The sequence below is a fragment of the Macaca mulatta genome, chromosome X (assembly GCF_049350105.2).
Source record: "Macaca mulatta isolate MMU2019108-1 chromosome X, T2T-MMU8v2.0, whole genome shotgun sequence".
Lineage (NCBI taxonomy): Eukaryota > Metazoa > Chordata > Mammalia > Primates > Cercopithecidae > Macaca > Macaca mulatta.
In genome coordinates, this window is record NC_133426.1 from 80,352,177 (window position 1) to 80,359,318 (window position 7,142).

The window sequence follows — 7,142 nt, forward strand, 5'->3', positions numbered from 1 at the left end:
GTTTCATTAATTTTTTTGTATTTTTTGTACCCATTTCATTTAGTTTTGCTCTGATCTTTGTTATTTCTTTTCTTCTGCTAGCTTTGGGTTCAGTTTATTCTTATTTCTCTAATTCCTTGTGGTGCAACATTAAGTTATCAATTTGTGACCTTTCAGACTTTTTGATGTAGGCATTTCATGCTATAAACTTTCCTCTTAGCATTGCTTTTGCTGTATCCCAGAGGATTTTATAACTTGTGTTACTATTATTCACTTTGAAGAATTTTGAAATTTCTGTTTTGATTTCACTATTAGCCCCAGAATCATTCAGAAACAGATTATATAATTTCCATGTATTTTTATAGTTTCTAGGGTTCCTTTTGGAGCTGATTTCTAGCTTTATTCCACTGAGGTCTGAGAATGTACTTGATATAATTTTGATTTTTTTAATTTTATTGAGACTCATTCTGTGGCTTATCATGTGGTCTATCTTGGAGAATGTTTCATATGCTGATTAGAAGAATGTATGTTCTGCAGTTCTTGGGTAGAATGTTCTGTAAATATCTACTAGGTCCATTTTTTTCTACAGTGCAATTTAAGTCTAGTGTTTCTTGATTGACTTTCTGCCTCAATGGTGTATCTAGTACTGTCAGTGGAGTGTTGATATCCCCCATTATTATTCTGTTTCTGTCTATCTCTTTTCTTATGTCTAGTAGTAATTCTATACTGAATCTGGGAGCTCCGGAGTTAGGTGCATATATGTTTAAGATTGTATTATAATATCTTCTTGTTGCATTGATCCTTTTATCATTGTATAATGATTTTTTGTCTTGTTTTAGCGTTGTAGCTTTAAAGGCTGTTTTATATGATATAAGAATACCTGCTACTGCTTGCTTCTGATTTCCATTTGCATGGAATACCTTTTTCTACTCCTTTACTGTGAGTTTATAAGAATCATTACATGTTAGGTGAATGTCTTGAAAATATTTAGTTTGTGACTTTTTTTATCCATTCTGCCAATTTTTATTTTTTAAGTGGAGCGATTAGGCCATTTACATTCAATGTTAATAGATATAAGATACTGTTCCAGAGATACTTTGTTTTCTTCATTGTGTTACTGTTTCATACACTCTGTGAGTCTTCTGCTTTGAAGAGGTTCTATTCTGGTGCATATGGAACTTTGGTTTCAAGATGTAGAAATCCTTTTAGCATTTCTTGTAAGTCTGGTCTGGTAGTGACCAATTTTCTCAGTATTTGCTTGTCTGAAAAATACTTTATTTCTCCTTCATTTATAAAACTTAGTTTTATGGGATACAAAATTGTTGGCTGACAGTTATTCTATTTAAGGGGGCTAAAGATAAGACCTTAATCACTTGTGGCTTGTAAGGTTTCTGCTGAGAAGTCTGCTGCTAATCTAATAGAATTTTCTTTGTAGGTTATGTGATGCTTTTGTCTCACTGCTCTTAGAGTTCTTTCCTACACTTAGATATTAGACAACCTGATGACTACATGCCTCAGTGATGTTCTTTTTGAAAGGAATCTCCCAGGAGTTCTTTGAACTCCTTGTATTTGGATGTCTAAACCTCTAGCAAGGCCCAGAAATTTTCTTCAATTATTCCCTCAAATAAATGTTCCAAACTTTTTTTTCCCTCCCTCAGGAACACCCGTGATTTTTATGTTTGGCCATTTTACATAATTTCATATTTCTTGGAGACTTTGTTCATTTCTTTTGATTTTATTTATTTATTTATTTATTTTACTTTAAGTTCTGAAAAACATGTGCAGAACTTGCAGACATGCAAATTTCTTACATAGGTATATGTGCGCCATGATAGTTTGCTGCACCTATCAACCCATCACCTAGGTTTTAAGCCCTGCATGCATTAGCTATTTGTTCTGATGCTCTCCCTCCCGTCACTCACACCTGACAGGCCCCAGTGTGTGCTGTTTCTCTCCCTGTGTCCATGTGTTCTCATTGATCAACTCCTACTTATGAATGAGAACATGTGGTGTTTGGTATTCTGCTCCTGTGTTAGTGTCCTAAGGATGATGGCTTCTAGCTTCATCCATGTCCCTGTGAAGGCCATGATCTCAATCTTTTTTGTGGCTGCATAGTATTCCATGGTGTATATGTACCATATTTTCTTTCTTTCTTTCTTTCTTTCTTTCTTTCTTTTTTTTTTTTTTTTTTTTTTTTTGCGATGGAATCTTGATCTCTCACCAGGCTGGAGTGCAGGGGCATGATCTTGGCTCACACAAACTCTGCCTCCTGGGTTCAAGTGATTCTCCTGCCTCAGCCTCCAGAGTAGCTGGGAATACAGGTGTGTGCCACCATGCCTGGCTAATTTTTGTATTTTTAGTAGAGACGGGGTTACATCATGTTGGACAGGATGGTCTTGATGTCTTGACATCATGATCTGTCCACCTTGGCATTTCAAAGTGCTGGGATTACAGGCGTGAGCCACCGCACCCAGCCCACATTTTCTTTGTCCAGTCTATCCTTGATGGGCATTTGGGTTGGTTCCATGTCATTCCTATTGTGAATAGTACTGCAATTAAAATATGTGTACATCTATCTTTATAATAGAATGATTTCTATTCCTTTGGGTATATACCCAGTAATGGGATTGCTGGGTCAAATGGTGTTTCTGGTTCTAGGTCCTTGAGAAATCACCACACTGTCTTCCACAATGGTTGAACTAATTTACATTCCCACCAATAATGTAAAAGCGTTTCTATTTCACCACAGCCTCACCAGCATCTGTAGTTTCTTGACCTTTCAATAATTGCCATTCTGACGGGCATGAGATGGTATCTCATTGTAGTTTTGTGTGGGTTCACGAGTGGGATCTTCCATTACACCTTTGTCAGATTGGTAGATTGCTAAAATTTTCTCCCATTTGTAGGTTGCCTGTTCACTCTGATGATAGTTTCTTTTGCTGTGCAGTAACTCTTTAGTTTAATTAGGCCCCATTTGTCAGCTTTTGCTTTCATTGCAATTGCTTTTGGTGATTTCATCATAAAATCTTTAGCTGTACCTATGTCCTGAACGGTATTGCCTAGGTTTTCTTCTACAGTTTTTATGGTTTGGGGTTTTACACTTAAGTCTTTAATCTATCTTGAGTTAATTTTTGTACAAGACAGAAGGAAGGGGTCCAGTTTCAGTTTTCTGCATATGACTAGCCAGTTTTCCTGGCACCATTTATTAAATAAGGAATCCCTTCCCCCATGGGTTGCTTTTGTTCAGTTTGTCAAAGATCAGATGGTTGTAGGTGTGTAGTGTTATTTCTGAGGCTTCTGTTTTTTTCCATTGGTCTATATGTCTATTTTCGTACCAGTACCATGCTGTTTTGGTTACTGTAGCCTTGTAGTATAGTTTGAAGTCAGGTAGTGTGATGCCTTCAGCTTTGTTCTTCCTGCTTAGGATTGTTGTGGCTATGCAGGCTCTGTTTTGGTTCCATATGAAATTTAAAGTAGTTTTTTCTAATTCTGTGAAGAATGTCAATGGTAGTTTGACGAAAATAACATTGAATCTGTAAATTACTTTGGGCAGTATGGCCATTTTTATGATATCGATTTTTTCTATCCATGAGAATGGAATGCTTTTCCATTTGTTTGTTTCTTCTCTTATTTCCTTGAGCAGTGGTTTTGTAGTTCTCCTTGAAGAGATCCTTCACATCCCTTGTTAGCTGTGTTTTCTAGGTATTTTATTCTCTTTGTAGCAATTGTGAATAAGAGTTGATTAATGATTTGGTTCTCTGCTTGTCTAATGTTGGTTTATAGAAATGCTTGTGATTTTTGCACATTAATTTTATATCCTGAGACTTTGCTGAAGTTGCTTATCAGCTTAAGTTTTTGGGCTGTGATGATGGGGTTTTCTGAATATAGAATCATGTTGTCTGCAAACAGAGACAATTTGACTTCCTATCTCCTATTTGAACACCCTTTACTTATTTCTCTTGCCTAATTGCCCTGGCCACAACTTCCATTACTATGTTGAATAGTAGTGGTAAGAGAGGGCATTTAACATGAAAGGATGTGGAATTTTATCAAAGGCCTTTTCTGCATCTATTGAAATTGTCATGTGGTTTTTGTCATTAGTTCTGTTTATGGATGGATTATGGTTGTTGTTGTTGTTTTTCAATTTTACTTTAAGTTTAAGGGTACAAGTGCAGAACGTGTAGGTTTGTTACGTAGGTATATGTGTGCCATGGTGATTTGCTGCACCTATCAACCCATCACCTAGGTTTTGAGCCCTGCGTGTGTTAGCTAATTGTCTTAATTATCTCCCTCCCCTCACCCTCCACTCCATGACTGGCCCCAGTGTGTGTCGTTTTCCTCCCTGTGTCTATGTGTTCTCATTGTTCAACTCCCACTTATGAGTGAGAACATGCAGTGTTTGGTTTTTTGTTCCTGTGTTAGTTTGTTAATGATGATGGCTTCCAGCTTCATCCATGTCTCTGCAAAGGGGGGGTCTTAACCAGCTGGGCGGCATGGGAAGCAGGACCCATTTGGCTTTCCCTTGATGTCAGGGGTGTGCTGCATGGCAGGGAAACCCACTTGTCTGGGCTGCCCAGATTCCTCAGAGGTAGCAGGAGGAAAGACTAAGTCTGCTGGTTGGCAGAGACTGTGACCACTTTTACCCCTAGGGGCTCAGGCCCAGGGAGATAAGAATTCTGTCCCTGAGCCCCTGGCTGGAGTTGGAGTTGCTATAGGGAGGCCCTGCAGCTGCAGTGTTGGCTGCTGCCCCTCCTTCAAGGAACTCAGATGGCTTAGACAGCAGGCAGCCACAGCAGTGGTGATGGCTGCCCCTCCTGCCAGGAACCCATCAGGCTTAGGCTGTTTCTACCCCAGTGGCTGTTGGAGAATCTGCACAGCTCCGCAGTTGGAACCCAAGGCCCCAGTTGTGTGGGCTCACGAGTGGGATCTTCTGATCCATGGATTGCACATTTCCGTGGAAAAAGCATGGTTTCCCAGGCTGAGTACCCTACTCACTCACCTCCTCTCTTGGCTGAGGGTGGGAGATCCCCTGCCACATGTGGCTCTCAGGTTGACTACTGCACCACACTGCCCTTCCTTCCTTTCCATGGGTCATGCCAGCTACCTTGTCAATCCTAATGACAGAACCTGGATACCTCAGTTATCGGTGCAAGATTTGCAAACTGTTTTGGATCTTTTCTATGAGAGCCTCCGGTCGTCACTGCTTCTAGTTGGTCATCTTGGCCCCACCTCCCATATTCTTCCTTCTTAATTTTTGTCTGATTGAGTTAATTCAAAAGCCTTGTCTTCAAGTTCTGAAATCATTTCTTCTACTTGGTGTAGTCTATTGTTAAATCCACTGCATTTTGTAGTTTTCAAAATGTATATTCCATTTCCAAAAGTTCTGATTTTTGAAAAATATATATATTTCCTTTAAAAAAATTTATTTGTATTCTGAACTTTTTTAACTTTCTTTAGGTTTACTTCTACCTTTCTCTTGTATCTCCTTGAGTAACTTAAAAACTAACCTTTTGAATTCTTTATCTGGTACTTCAGAGATTTTTATCTTGGTTTGGATCCATTGCTGGACAGCTAGCACGATCTTTTGGGGGTGCTAGGGAACCTGTTTTGTCATATTTCCAGAATTATTTTTCTGGTTCCATCTCATTTAGGTAGACTATTTCTTCTAATTACTTTTTAATTCTACTGTGGTTTTTATTTCCTTTTTACCCTTTGAGGGCATGACTTTAATGATTATAGTTTATTTATTTATTTATTTATTTAAGACAGAGTCTCACTCTGTCACCCAGGCTGGAGTGCAGTGGCACGATCTCAGCTCACTGCAAGCTCCACCTCCTGGGTTCATGCTATTCTCCTTCCTTAGCCTCCTGAGTAGCTGGGACTACAGGTGCCCGCCACCACACCCATCTAATTTTTTTGTATTTTTAGTAGAGATGGGGTTTCACCGTGTTAGCCAGGATGGTCTCAGTCTCCTGACCTCGTGATCCACCCGCCTCAGCCTCCCAAAGTGCTGGGATTACAGACATGAGCCACCGCGCCTGGCTGATTATAGTTTATTGTAACCTAATTTGGCTCTGAGTGTTGGAGGTAAAGATTCTGTATGAGTTCCTTGGTTATAGAGAGTCTTTATATCATTGCTTACTCAGATGCTGGTTGTAGTAGCAATGTTCTCAATGTGTGAGTAGGTTTACCGTCTCCTGTAGGGTTGAAATAGCAGAGGTCATTTGAGACTTCTTTATCCCCAGTGGTGTGCATTTTTTATTGATTTATCTTTTTCTCAGTATTTTATTTACTAGGTTGAATAGTTCAGGCTTCGGGGCAGTAGGGGATGGTGCCTACAGGTGAAAACTAGCTGTGGCTAAAGCAGGTAGGTAAATGCAATACCCAATAGTGGGCAGACAACCCAACCTTGACAGAGGTGGCTGGGGGAGCTCTCAGTGAAACACACTAAGGTCCTTTCATGGGAGAAGGGAGAAAGCCATCTCACTCCCCTGCCAGGCCAGCAAGAAAACAATCTGCCTCCCAGTCACACACCTGACACAGTGTTCCTGCTATTCAGATCAGACAGGTACCTCTTTTCATCTGCAGGAATGCTTATGTTCAATGTAGAGAGGGATGGTGGCTCTACTAGTGCAAGCCTGAACCTGCAAGGCACTCCTTTTTGGGGGATGCCGTCACCCTGAAGTGCTCCAGAAAGGTTGTTTACATGTTCACCCATGCCAAGTTCCCATGGGAGAAGCCACAGCTGTGTCTCCAGTGCTAAGTAAGGGGGAGAGAAAGTCCCCTTCTCCAAAACCCTTCACAAGTACCAGGGCTCCCAGACTACTGGGGAAGAGCCACATAACTTTCCACACTGAGCTCAGTCCTGCACTTGTGCCTCTGCTGATAGAAACTTCCCACAAGCTGAAAGTTCAGGGACTAAAGGCCTGCCTTCTAGATTCTTTTGTCAAACAGGGTGCTCTCTTGATGGGTTTCACCTCCCCCCCTTTCTTCCAGGAGGAGGAGTCCCTGAGGGTCAGATTACAGTGAATGCTGCTGCTCCTCTGAATCTAGCTGTCCAGTGGGGATTCCATACTCCATGCTGGTACTGGAGAATGTCTACAAGGGATCCAGTGATATGACCTTTCCCAGCCATCATACAAAGTCTCCCAGTAGCGGGTACA